Here is a 13,955-nt window from a genome sequence, read left to right on the forward strand (position 1 = left end):
CCTTGTCTCAATCGTGTAATCCTAAGCCAGGATTCGTTTTATTTCTATCATGATTTTACATGTTACACCAGACCACTCAGCTCGGTGAGAATTCCCCAGCTGTTTCAGGGCGACAGCCTGACATTCACGTGATAAACATCCAGCTCTCCCCACCCCTTTCTAGCCCAGCTCCCTTTATCCTAAATGCCAGTATCTGCCTGTCCTGCGGATGTTTACCGAGTCTAAAGGAATGCTCATTTTCTAAACGTTTGCTCCTGTTACACGTGAAATGACAGGTCTTTGCAAATTCATCTCTAGCTTATTGATTCTGACAGCCTGCTCCAAGGGGCATGGCATGAGCGTGGACTTCCTGTGAGGAGACCACCCAGGAATGACGGTGATGCTCTCAAGCTGTGTCTTCCTGGCCGGCGCAGGAAGGCACTGGGCGCTTCGCTGATAACCGGCGGCAGGCTGTCCATTCATTCATTGGCAGCTAATCCTGCAGCTGAGATCCGAGCTCTAGATTTGTAATGACTTCAGGTCATGGGGCTATCGGCCTCTTTTAAGCACCTTTGAAAAAATGTAGGATGCAGACAAAGTTCAAATCAACCTGCAAAGTAGAAATGTCACAGCAGCCATTCATGACTTCCTTCTGCACAGGCTGATGAAGTAGACTATGTGGCTAGCTCTGAGCTGCATGCTTGGAATTTGCTGGCGAGCAAGATGACACATAGTCTGTCCTATAGACTGAAATGCAGGAGGCAGACCAGGCAACTGTTACACTGAAGCATCCAGCAGCCACGCAGCATGGTGGCCCAGGTACTCACAGAGAGGCAGGCGGCCCAGGCAGCCAGAATGCACATATCATTAGCTTGGGTGAGAAAAGTCGAGGGTGCCAGCATAGCAGCAGGCCAGCAATGGGTTGTTAGTGATGTCAAGGTTGTGAAGAAGCTGGTTCTCTGAGAATTGTACTTCAAGAATGTTACTTGTACTTCAGCCCAGACTCCTGAGAACTTTTCTGCAGATGACGGCAGAGGTAACCTGCATTCGAGCACTCGTTTCTCCAGAACTCCCTGGCTGCGCTTCTTGGATTTCAGCTATCCTGGAAAAGTCCAGATTTTAGAAACTGGCAGAGCCCTACCTTTTACTAGCTGTGTGACTGTGAACAAGTCTCCTAATATCTCTGAGGCTCAAATTCCTCAATTAAAAAATGAGGATAATCATAGGATTGTTAGAAGATATATCAGTCAGGTTTCTCCAGAAAAACAGCCAACAGGAGGAGTGTGTGTGTGTGTGTGTGTGTGTGTGTGTGTGTCTTTTACGTATATTAAGAAATTGGTTTTAAGGAATTGGCTCACAAGATTATGGGGCGTAAGGCCGGGCACAATGGCTCATGCCTGTAATCCCAGCACTTTGGGAGGCCAAGGCAGGCAGATCACCTGAGGTCAGGAGTTCAAGACCAGCCTGACCACCATGGTGAAACCCCGTCTCTACCAAAAATACAAAATCAGCCGGGTGTGGTGGCACACACCTGTAATCCGAGCTACTTGGGAGACTGAGGCAGGAATATCGCTTGAACCTGGGAGGCAGAGGTTGCAGTGAGCCTGGGCAACAAGAGCAAAACTCCATCTCAAAAAAAAAAGAGAGAAAAAAGATTATGGGGTCTAGCACGTCTGCAGTCTGTAGGGCAGGCCTGCACGCTGGAAATTCAGGCAGGAACTGATACTGCAGCCTTGAGGGGGAATTTCTTCTCCTATGGGAATGTTGGGTTTTGCTCATAAGGCCTTTCAACTGATGGCTGAAGCCCACCCTTTTAATCCCCTTTACTTAAAATCAACGGATGGTAGATGTTAACCACATCTACAAACCACATTTTCACAGCAACACCTAGATTAATATTTGACTCCACAACTGGGTAGTAACAACCTCGTCAAGTGGACACGTCCAACTGACCATTGCGGAAGGAGGGTCACCAAATGCCTTTTGGGAGAGGCATTTAGATAAGCAAAACACTCAGCTCAGTCCTTGGCATAGAGAGTGCTCAATACATTGAAGCAATTTTTATTTCTAATGTATTCAAAACTATTTGAGAGCCAGATGAGGTGGTGCCTGTAATCCCAGCTCTTCGGGAGATTGAGGTGAAAGGATGGTTTGAAGCCAGGAGTTTGAGGCCAGCCTGGGCAACATAGCAAGACCCTATCTCTGAAAATGTGAAAAAAAACTGAGCATCTGCTATGATCAGCTAAAGTACATCTAATTGCTCACTGACCATGAGCGAGATTGATAACACACTCCCATCCTACCTACCTTACGTCTCTAGTCTCAATGCCCAGTCCCCTCTAAGCCAGCCCCTGACCATTTGTGTCTCCAAACGCCCTCCCTCTGGGCTGGCTGGAGAGTATCTCTGCATCACAAACTTTGCTGCCACAGATAAGTATCAATAAAGAATTCTATGTCTCCTGCCAGGAAAATGCTCATCTTTATTCAGACACTTCGGTGAGTTCAGGCCCACCCCTCTATCTATTAGAACCAAGATAAATGTTTTTATTTTTAACCAAGACTTTTACTAGCATTCTCATGGGACCTAACTCCTCAATTCCCTTAAATGACAGCTGATGCTTTTCTCTTCCTGTCTAGTGAAATTCTTTTTTCCCTGGTATTTTCCATGCTACAAAAACTTCTGGCTGATGGAGGAGAGGGGTAGGGACCAGAGAAACTGAGGTATGTCAAACCACAGGTATAACCGAAGCTATTTTACTTCTGGATTTGCCTTTAATAGGACTTTGAGGCAGGCCAGTGTCCTATCATTTTAAAAGAAATGCATCTGAAACAACAGGCGTAATCATGGTGCCACAAGTTTGTTCATGGCATTTCTCTCCTTCTCTATGTTTTCATCTAGAACCCAAAGACATTATTGGGGAACAAATGATGCCTGCCCTTATTCTATATTGTTTCTGTGTGGTTAAGATCAGATACAAGTTACACCTGTGAGAATCTGTCCTAAAAGAGAGATGCGGAGAGGCTGCCCACAGGAGAGACACCATGCTCCTTTTGGGAGAGGGTCTACATCACTGTGGTGAAGGACGTAGGCCTTGGCATCAGACTGCAAATTCAAATCCTGCCTCTGCTGCTTACTGGCCAAGTGACTTGGGCAAGTTACTTAACCTCTCTTTTCATGCTTCCATTTCTTTATCTGTAAAGTGGATTCCTCTGGGATTGAAAGTTGTCTAAATATGAAATACTTGGCACATATTAAGCACTTAGTTTAATTAAATTATTGGTGTTATTATTATTGTAAGTGGTAGAACCCAACTCAAGCAAACTTAAAGAAAACGGAAACTTATTAGAAAAACAATGTGTCATTTTACAGAGGCAAGGAATTAGCCTTTCTCATTGTAGCTTTGATTTGCATTTCCCTGATGTTTAGTGGTGTTGATTATGTTTTCGTATGACTTTTGGCCATTTGTATGTCTTCTTTGGAGAAATGTCTATTCAAGTCCTTTGCATGATTCCCTTTATATGAGATATCTAAAATAGTCAAACTCATGGCAACGGAGAGTAGAAGAGTAGTTCTCAAGGGCTGGGGGGAGTGGGAATGGAGAGCTGACTTTCAATGGGTATAAAGTGTCAGCTATGCGAGATGAATAAGTTCTAGAAATCTGCTGTACAGCACTGTGTCTACAGTTAACAATACTGTATTGTGCACTTAAAATCGTTAAGAGGATAGATCTCATGGCAGGTGCTCTTGCCACAGATAAATAAATACATAGAAAAGGACGGCCCTTTTCATTGGACATTATGGCTAGAATGCTGTGGGAGATGACTCACAGCAAAAGTAAAAACAGGGAAAACCCTGTGCATATTCTACAGAAAAATTGATCCCAAAATACTACCTCAATATATGTATATATCTGTTTCAGATGGGACATGGAGAAAGACACAAGGAAGCTGATTCACTAAGGAAGCGAAATAAAAAATGAACATGATCTGATTGCAGCCAGGGAAGCCTCGTCATCATTAATTAGAGAATTTTAGAACATGCATTTAGGAATGCTTGAAAACAAGTCACCACCAAGGGGCTAGAAAGAATCCAGGAAAGGTATTAAGTTGGGGGTATGCCTTGTGAGTGGGAGACCGAGAATGTTCTCTCTCGGGAAGCCAAAGGGCTGCCTGACAAGAGTCTGGTCCTAATTCAGGACTAAGATCTGGAGAAACCGGATGGGTCTAAGGTGGTCCTAACTCAAGACCAAGATCTGGAGCAACTAGATGGGTGTAAGGCTCCCCCCAACACGGGCAGCCCTGCTGAGCAATCAGGAACTCAGGCTTGGTCTGGAGAATGGACCCAAGAGTAGCACAAAGTAATGAAACTGGAGACGATGTTAAAACATGCTCTGTATGCAAGACTGAGGCAGCTGAGCCTGGCCATCCAGCTGCACTTTGTAATTTGTCTTCCCACACAGTCTCTGCTCAGGATTTTACATTCTGCCTCAACTCTCAACAACTGACCCAGCACACACCATAGAAATACATTAGACAGAAGCAAGCTTTTGCTTTTAAAGTACAGAAACCCAATTTACAGAGAAATCACTGAATACCTGTAGTGTGGCAGAGGACCTGCCAATTGCTTTTTTTTTTTTCTTTTTGGAGGGGGGAGGGGAGAGGGAGGGCCTGCTATGATCTGAAAAACACCTGAATGTTTTCCCCCCAAATTCATGTTGAAACTTATTCCCCCATGTGATAGTATTAAGAGGTGAGGTCTTTTGGAGGTGATTAGATCATGAGGGCTCCATCCTCATGCATGGGATGAATGCCTTTATTCATAGCTTGAGAGAACTTATTTGCCCCTTTTCTTCCACCCTGTGAGTACACATAGGAGGCACCGACTATGAGGAACCCTCCTCATTATACGTGAATCCTCTGGTACCTTGATCTTGGACTTCCCGGCCTCCAGAACTGTGGACAATGAATTCTGCTGTTTGTAAGCTACACAACCCAAGATATTTTGTTATAGTCTGAACGGAACAAGACAGGGTTTTTTGTTGCTGTTTTGTTTTTAGGGGGCTTGTTTCAGTGCTATCTGGATAGCAGGAATAAAATAATAATAATTTGATTGACATGTATTTACTGAATGTCTTTGATATACCAGGCACTTTTCTTGTAGCTGAGGATATATAGCACTGAACAAAGAGACAAGGCTGTGTGACCTCAACAAGCTTGCTTCTGAGAGCCTCTGCACAGCAAAAAAAAAAAAAAAAAAAAAACTATCAACAGAGTAAACAGATAAACTGCAGAATGGGAGAAAATATTTCTAAACTATGCATCCAACAAAGGATTAGTATCCAGAAACTATAAGAAACTTAAACAAATCAATAAGCTAACTTGGTTATAAAGTGGGCAAAGTACATGAAAAGACAATTCTCAAAAGAAGACATACATGTGACCAACAAACATGAAAAAACGCTCAACATCACAAATCATCACAGGATGATTAGACACAAAACCACAATGAGATACCACCTCGCACCAGTCAGAATGGCTATTGTTAAAAAGTCAGAAAATAACAGATGTTGGTGAGGTTGTTAAGGGAATAACTTATACACTGTTGGTGGGAATGTAACTCATTTCAGCCCCTGTGGAAAGCAGTTTGGAGATTCCTCAAAGAATTAAAAGTAGAATTATCATTCAACCCAGCAATCTCATGACTGAGTATATACCCCCCAAAAAAATAAATCCTTCTACCAAAAAGACATTTGCACTCACTCATATGTTCATAACACTACTGTTCACAATAGCAAAAACATGGAATCAACCCAGGTGCCCATCACTGGTGAACTAGATAAAGAAAATGTGGTACATATGTACCATGGAATACTACACAGCCATAAAAAAGGATGAAATCATGTCCTTTGCAGCAACATGGATGCAGCTGGAGACCATTATCCTAAGCAAATTAGTGCAGAAACAGGAAACCAAATACCACGCTTTCACTCATAAGTGGGAGCTAAACGTTGAGTACACAGAGACACAAAGATGGGAACAATAAACGTGGGGGATCCCAAAAGAGGGGAAAGAGGGAGTCAAGGGTTGAAAACCTGCCTATCGGGTACTATGTTCACTACTTGGGTGACAGGATCATTAGAAGCCCAAACCTCAGCATCATGCAATACACCCATGTAACAAACCTGCACAGGTGCCCGCTGAATCTAACATTTAAAAAATTAAAAACAAATAAATAAAAATAAATTTACCTTTTGAAAAAAGGCTTACTTTCTAGCTGGGAAAGATTGACAAAAACCAGAGTAAGTATGATATGTATGATGTTAGAAAGTTGTAGTCTATGAACAAAAGAAAAGAGAATGAAAACCAATAGTGTTGCTGGGGGTGGGTTATGCAATTTTAAGAACAGATGTCAGACAACCCTTTCCCAAGAGGGTGACATTGGAGTCAATACCTAAAGGAAGTGAGGGAGTGTGCTAATCACGTGTCTGGAGATAGAATTTCCCAGAGAGAAACAGGAGGTGCAAAGGCCCTCAGGTAGAACTTACATGGTGCATTGAGGCACAACAAGGAGGCTAATGAAGGTGGGCAGGTTTAGCAAGGGGATAACAGAGGAGATAAGGTGGAGGTGGAGTGCAGATAATGTAGCATCTGGCTATTCAATACCAGGGTCTTGGACCAGCAGCAGCAGCAGCGGAGTGCTTGATAGAAATGCAGAACCTTGGGTTCTACCCCAGACCCACTGAGTCAGAGCTGCACTTTCACAACATCCTCAGTAGCTCACGTGCACATTACAGTTTATAAAGTGCTGCTATTGGGCTTGAGCATCCCACTGTTGGGCCTCAGCTATTAACTTTGTGCAATAACATCGGATATCTTCAGAGGGTTCCAAACATTGGAAGGGTGTAATCTGACTTACATTTTAACAGGATCGTCCTGGCTGAAGGGGGCAAGAGTGGAAACCCGGAGCCAGCTGGAAGTTTCAATCACCTGGTAAGAGACAAGGACTGAGGTTAACAGGTGGTGGTGAGAAGTGACTGGGTTTAGATATATGGAAGGTAGAACTGACAGGACTTGCTGATGGATTGGATGTGGGATGTGAGAAAAAGGGAAGATTCCAGGATGACTCCTAGATTTCAGACCTAGTTACATTAATGAAGCATTTACTATGTGCCAGGCACAGTACCTTTTCCTCCATCACCTCATTTAATACTTACAATGACCCTCTGAGAACCACTATTATTAATCCCAGAAAGGCTAACTCAGAGAGCTAGTCCATGAAGAAGCCAAGTTATGAACCCAAGTGTGCTGCTTCCAGAGTCCAAGCTACCCCACTGCTCAAGGCTTACTTCCCTTCCAGCCCCCTTAGCTAGACACACTCTGAAATGAAGAGTGTGAGCAGTAGAGCTGGCCATGGCTCCACAGTATATCACCTGTGTGACCCCCGGGAAGCTACTCAACTTCTGTGAGTCTCAGTTCCTCATCTGTAAAATGGGTCTATTCATGCTCCATAGGATTTTTGCAGGATGAAGCAAGATACTGAATCCAAAGCAGTGGGCTGAGGCTGTGGTCTGTTTCCAAGCTGCCCTAAGGCTTTTGCCCACTGCATTATATTAATTTTTTTTATATCTCACACACATACGTGTGTGCACAAAGAACTCAAACCAGAACATGGTCTATCAAAAGAGAAAGGACAAAATGACAAAAATGAAGCCACAGAAATGAGAAAGGTGACTAAGAAGCAGAGAAGGCAACCTTGAGCAAAAAGCAAGGAGGAGACGAAGGATGGGGAGGCAGCCAGCGGGAAGGTGAGGAGAGGGACCACAGAACCCAAGGGGCAGATGGCATAGAGGGCAGACACCTACTAGTGAAATGTTAGCATTTCCAGCCTTAACAAGGCCTTTCTCATTTTGTATGGCTTTTTCTTCCTGTCCTAAAAGGACTCGTAGAACAGGAATACTTCTTCTCTATGCATTTTGCAACTCGGACCCCCTAGCAATTACGTAAAGAAGGGCTATAGTGCCGTTTGACAGGGCTTTTGTTTTGATTTTGTTCGGGGTTTTTTTTTCTCCCAACAAAGATTTAAAATGACGACATCTGCCCAAATACTCAGTCTCCTACTTGTCTCCATCAAGACCCATTTGCTGGCAGCTTTGAGACTGAAACTCTCAAGGGAGAGGGTGAATCATCCCTTCACACAGGTGCTTGTCTTCCTCTCACAATCATGAATTCCCACGGAGATGCCGGGAACTCGTGGCTAAGGGCAGACGCTGAGGCTAAAATTGAACATGGGTGCAATGGAGCCGTGCTTTAAAGAGACATAAGGAAACGAGGAGTCATCCGTGTCCTGCTCTGTGGTTAACGAGTTGACAACACTCCCTGCTGATGGAGGGACGGGACTTCAGGCAGGAAGGGTGAGGGAAGGACTGGGCTCTGGGCTGCCCCACTGTCCACCATCAGCATTGCTGTCTGGATGACTGGGGGACAGATCCCCTGGGGTGGAGGCTGGCTGCTGGGAATTATCCTCTTTGGCTTCCAAATGAATTCACTAGGAAGGTAGCCATTAGTGCAAAGTATGCTTTTCTCTCAGGAAAATCACCCTACAGATCATCATCATTTTAAGGTTTTCCTTTCCAGTGACCCCTTCTAGGAGTTTTCATTCTTCAAACAAATCATCAATTTGCTGGGAACATTATAATCATACTAAACACTAAAAGGTTGTGTTTTTTTGTTTTTTGTTTTTTTGGTTCTTTCCTTCAAACCAGCAATGATCTTATGTGAATGCCCTAATGCCTAAGATCCAAATGAAGTAGAAACACCTGCCTCCTTTTTAAAACGGCCATTGGTGTTCATTGCCAGGTGCCTCTCTTGCCTAAGCACAAGGTCTCCCTGTTCCATGGACTGACAGCTGCTTTGTAATATATACTACTTACATTTGAATGCAATAGCTGGATTCTTATGTCAAGACCTATGGAAGCTTTAAGGTTTTACCCCAGCTGTGAGCTAACAAGTTTCATGGATTCTGACAGAAGACATGACACTCCTGGATCAGAGACAAAATATGTTATTCACAGCACTCTCACTTACTTCAGAGAGCGCTAGCATCTTTGCAGCCGGCGTCCTGCCCCGAGTTCCATGGCAAAACAGGCCCAGATGAGGGCTACACACTCAGTGGGATGCACTGCAGCAGAGGAATCCAGGGTCAAGGGCCCAGCACTTTTTGAGTGAGCAGCAAACATTGCGGCAAGCAGCAGACGAGCTCTTCCCCCTCCTCCTGCGGAGTGAGCAACTACTTAGTAGTCTTGCTGTGAGCACCTGACCGACTTAGGTATCTGTGTGACTAGCTAGGAAACCGCCCAGTGTCAGGAGATAGGTAAGCCCTGCAATCTGGCAGCAAGAGTGCACAGCTGAGACCAACAGCGTCATCCATCCAGGTGGTCCTTTCCCTAATCATTCAATTGCATGAGAACTCTTTTTGGTAATATCCATGTTACTTTGCAGACAACTGAAAATCCGGCCTGATAACCATATCTCCCAGGCAACCCATGCCTCTAATGAAAATACAGTGTTTCTCAGAAGGGGAAATTAGAATTAAATATACACCTTCATCTTTTCTTCTGTCATGTTTGATCTAAACTGAGTTCATTTAGAGTCACTGAGGCCAAGAAAGGTATTTGTTTGGTAGTGGTGTCAGGAGGTGGGAAAGAAGGATAGATACATCCTATTGTTATATGTATCTCTAAGAGCAGATGACTAACAAATGTGTTATATGGTAAGTGTGTTGGAATAACTCTCAACAGCATCATTTACAAATGCTTTTAAAAATGTCATTAAGGCCGGTCATAGTAGCTCATGCTTATAATCCCAGCAGTTTGGGAGGCTGAGGCAGGAGGGTCACTTGAGGAGTTTGAGACTAGCTGAGGCAACAAAATAAGACCCCACCTTTACAAAAATTGAAATTTGCTGGGTGTAGTGGCACATACCTGTATTCACAGCTACTCAGGAGGCTGAGGCAGGGGAATCACTGGAGCCCAGAAGTTTGAGGTTGCTGTGAGCTATGATCACACCACTGCACTCCAGCCTGGGCAACAGAGCCAGACCCTGTTTCCAAAACAAGCAAACAAACAAAGTCATTAAACCTCTCAACATTGTTGGGGGCTTAGGCGCAGTGTGGGCCTCTGTTACACAATGTGTCAGTACATTATGTCCCTTATTTTCTTATGCTTTGATCTCTAGAGTCCTGCTGATCAAATTCACTTCAGCCAACTCCTGAAGATACTAAACAACTCACCCAGGAGGATGCTTTTAAAATGTAAACGAACCAATCCAGAGTTCATACCCAAACCACTTCCTCTATTCAGCTTTCCTGCTCCAAACCACTATCCACCTCCCCTAATGACCCCAGGGCCAGGGAGCAGACAACTAGGGACAGTCCCTACGCCCCAGAGCCCACTGAAAGTGTTCAAACCAGCCAATCCCAGCCCTGTCCACCCTGCCTCCCTCTCCCTCTGCCTCTGTTCCCCAACCCAGTGCTTCCCCACGTGGCACCCCATGCAGGGTGTGCCTTCTTCTCTTAGGAACTGTGAGTAACAAACCATCTTTTCTTCTTGGGTTTTTTTTTTTTTTAATTTGTTTAGAGACAGGATCTTGCTCTGTTGCCCAGGCTGGAGTGCAGTGCCACAACCATAGCTCACTGCATTCCTGAACTCCCGGGTAACAGTGATCCTCCCGCCTCAGCCTGCTGAGTAGCTGGAACTATAGGCGCACACCATTGTGCCTGGCTTTTTTTTTATTTTAAATTTTTTGTACAAACAATGTCTCCCTATATTGCCCAGGCTGGTCTCAAACTCCTGTCCCGCCTCGGCCTCCCAAAGTGCTGGAATTATAGGCATAAGCCACCGCATGCAGCCACAACTATCTTTTCAGTGGCAATCATCTTCTGATCTGTTGGCTTTATTGTGGCTCCAATTTCCTGTTAATACACTATATTTTAAAATAAGCAGTACCATTTGTACTTGGAGAAAGGACTGTGGGTGAGTAGGGAGACAGCCCAGGGTGTCACATGAGAGTCTCCTTCTCTGTAAGTGCAACAGTGGAGCATTTGTTCATCTAACGTTAATACCCCTGAGAGTCAGGCATCACACTCAACTGCCCTCTGATATTCCCACCCGGGTGCTTCACGGGGTCTCTCACTGCACTGTACAAAACTGAACCCTAGAGCTCTCCCCCTCAACACACACATACACACACACAACATACACACACATACACACCATATACACACACCACATACACATACACACACACCACAGACACACACACCACAGACACACCACATACACATCACATACACACCACATACACACCACATACACACACATCACATACACACACATACCCCATACACACCACATACACACACACCACATACACACACACCACATACACACCACATACACACACATACCACATACACACCACATACACATACACACCACATACACAGCACATACACACACACCACATACACACCACATACACACCACATACACACCACATACACATACACACCACATACACACCACATACACACCACATACACATACACACCACATACACACCACATACACACACATCACATACACACCACATACACACACATACCCCATACACACCACATACACACACACACCACATACACACACACCACATACACACCACATACACACACACCACATACACACCACATACACACACATCACATACACACCACATACACACATGCCATATACACATACATGCCACATACACGCCACATACACATACATACCACATACACACCACATACACACCACATACACACCACATACACACCACATACACACACATCACATACACACCACATACACACACCATATACACACACACCACATACATACACACCATATACACACACCACATACACACACACAATCTCTCTCTCTATTCCTCCCCTCATCTCCCTGCCTCCGAACACAGCATCACCATCCATTAAGTTGCTTGATCCAGAAAATTATCTGTCATTCTTGACCCTTCTTATTTCTCCATTCCAATCCATCACTCAACCCTATCAACTCTACCACCAATATATGTCTCAATTATATTTTCTCTCCATCACTACTGCTCTAGGCTCAAGCCAGTATCACTTCTAGACTCGACGGCTTCCATAGCCTACTCCTCCATTTCTCCATACAACAACTCAAACCACCTTTTTAAACTAGAAATCATGTACCCTGACTCCCTTGTGCTAAAACCTTAGGCTGTAGTTAGAATAGAATTCATAATCCTTCCCGTGTAGGATCTGACGCGTGATCACCTCTTCAATCAACTCTGGCTGGGTGCGGTGGCTCAGGGAGGCTGAGACGGGCGAATCACCTGAGGTCAGGAGTTTGTGACCAGCCTGGCCAACATGGTGAAACTCCATCTCAGCTAAAAATACAAAATTAGCTGGGTGTGGTGACACATGCCTGTAGTCCCAGCTACTCAGGAGGCTGAGACAGGAGAATCGCTTAAACCTGGCTGCAGTAAGCTGAGCTCGTACCACTGCACTCCAGCCTGGGTGAGACACAGTGAGACTCTGTTTAAAAAACAGAGTCTGACTGCATTACCTTTGCTCACTCTACTTCAGCCACCCGCACCCCCCTCCCCCATTTCCTGAACTCCTTTACTGCCTGGAATGCCCTTTTCCCCAGGCTTGGCCCATATGGTAGGCATTACTAGCACTCCCCAAGATTTCTGGCTCTCTTGCCTTTTAAGCTCCTGTCCCCTTGAAATTAGGCATGGCATGGGGTATGCTGTGGCCAGTGAGATGTCGGTGGATGGGACATGTGTCAGCAGCAGAGGAATTTCGGCATCAGAGTGCATTTCTCCACGCTCCGTTCCCTGCTGTGATGCTGTTGGAAGACAAGTTAACATGGAGATGCTGGAAGATCAAAGCCTCCTGGAACACTGAGCCACATCTGGAAGGCAGCTGCCCTGAAGAGCTGCCCAGATTCTCCACTGACTATTGTGAATGAAAAGTAAAATTGTATTATGGTAAGCCACTGAGACTTGGGGGTTGGTTGTTACACCTATTCCAACGAGCACAGCCTGCCTTTTCATCCTTGAGATTTTCATCCTTCCATAAAGAAGCCTTCCCTGACCCTGCCTTACAGAATCTCACACACACACACAACCACACATACAACTGCAGATACACACAGCGACAGACACGTTCCTAAATCCAGTCCGCTTGTTATTCTCTCATAGCCTTCTTCATTCTTCCTCCACAGTCCTTATTACACTTTGTAATTACACATTTGTTCTGTTTTTATTTGTTCATTATTTGCCTCACCTACCAGATTGTAAATTCCACCTGGGTAGGAACCACGTCTGATTTGTTTACGACGGAGTTTTCACTAAGCCTGTGCACAGGGCCTGCACCTAACAGACACTTAAGCTCCTCTTGAATGAATGAGCGAATGAGTGAATAAGTGAATGAATGTACACTCTGAAGAAAAGGTTGTTCCCTGTGACAACTGATATGGTTTGTCCCCTCCCAATCTCGCATTGAAATGTAATCCCCAATGCAGGAGGTGGGGCCTGGTGGGAGGTATCTGTGTCATGGGACCAATGACAGAAGATCCCTCCTGAATGGCTTGGTGCCCTCCTTGTAGTAATGAGTGAGTTTCTCACTCTGAGTTCACCGGAGTTCTGGTTGTTCAAACGAGTGTGTCACCTGCCCTCTGCCCCTGCTCCCAGCCTCAGGGATTTCTTTATAGGGGCACAAAAATGGACTAAAACAATAACCACAGCCATTGGTCTTTTATCTCATCATTCTCACATTCCTCCTCTACTAGCTTCCTCTCCCATTTCACTTGCTATTCCCGGTCTCTTCTTCTACCTTGACTCGCCTGATCCCCTTTCTTTTCTCTTCCCTTCCTTTCCTTCTTTCCACTCTT

At 44.8% G+C, this 13,955-nt stretch overlaps 1 long non-coding RNA gene across 1 annotated transcript; it reads right to left on the reverse strand.

The window, feature by feature from the left end:
- Nucleotides 1-859: 859 nt before the first annotated feature.
- Nucleotides 860-9,237, reverse strand: LOC115894521. Its single transcript, XR_004054619.1, has 3 exons — nt 9,064-9,237; nt 6,896-6,966; nt 860-1,081 (listed from the first exon to the last, which is right to left on the reverse strand). It is a non-coding gene; the product is annotated as an uncharacterized LOC115894521 (long non-coding RNA).
- Nucleotides 9,238-13,955: the final 4,718 nt, after the last annotated feature.

The sequence above is a fragment of the Rhinopithecus roxellana genome, chromosome 18, assembly GCF_007565055.1.
Source record: "Rhinopithecus roxellana isolate Shanxi Qingling chromosome 18, ASM756505v1, whole genome shotgun sequence".
NCBI classification, from domain to species: domain Eukaryota; kingdom Metazoa; phylum Chordata; class Mammalia; order Primates; family Cercopithecidae; genus Rhinopithecus; species Rhinopithecus roxellana.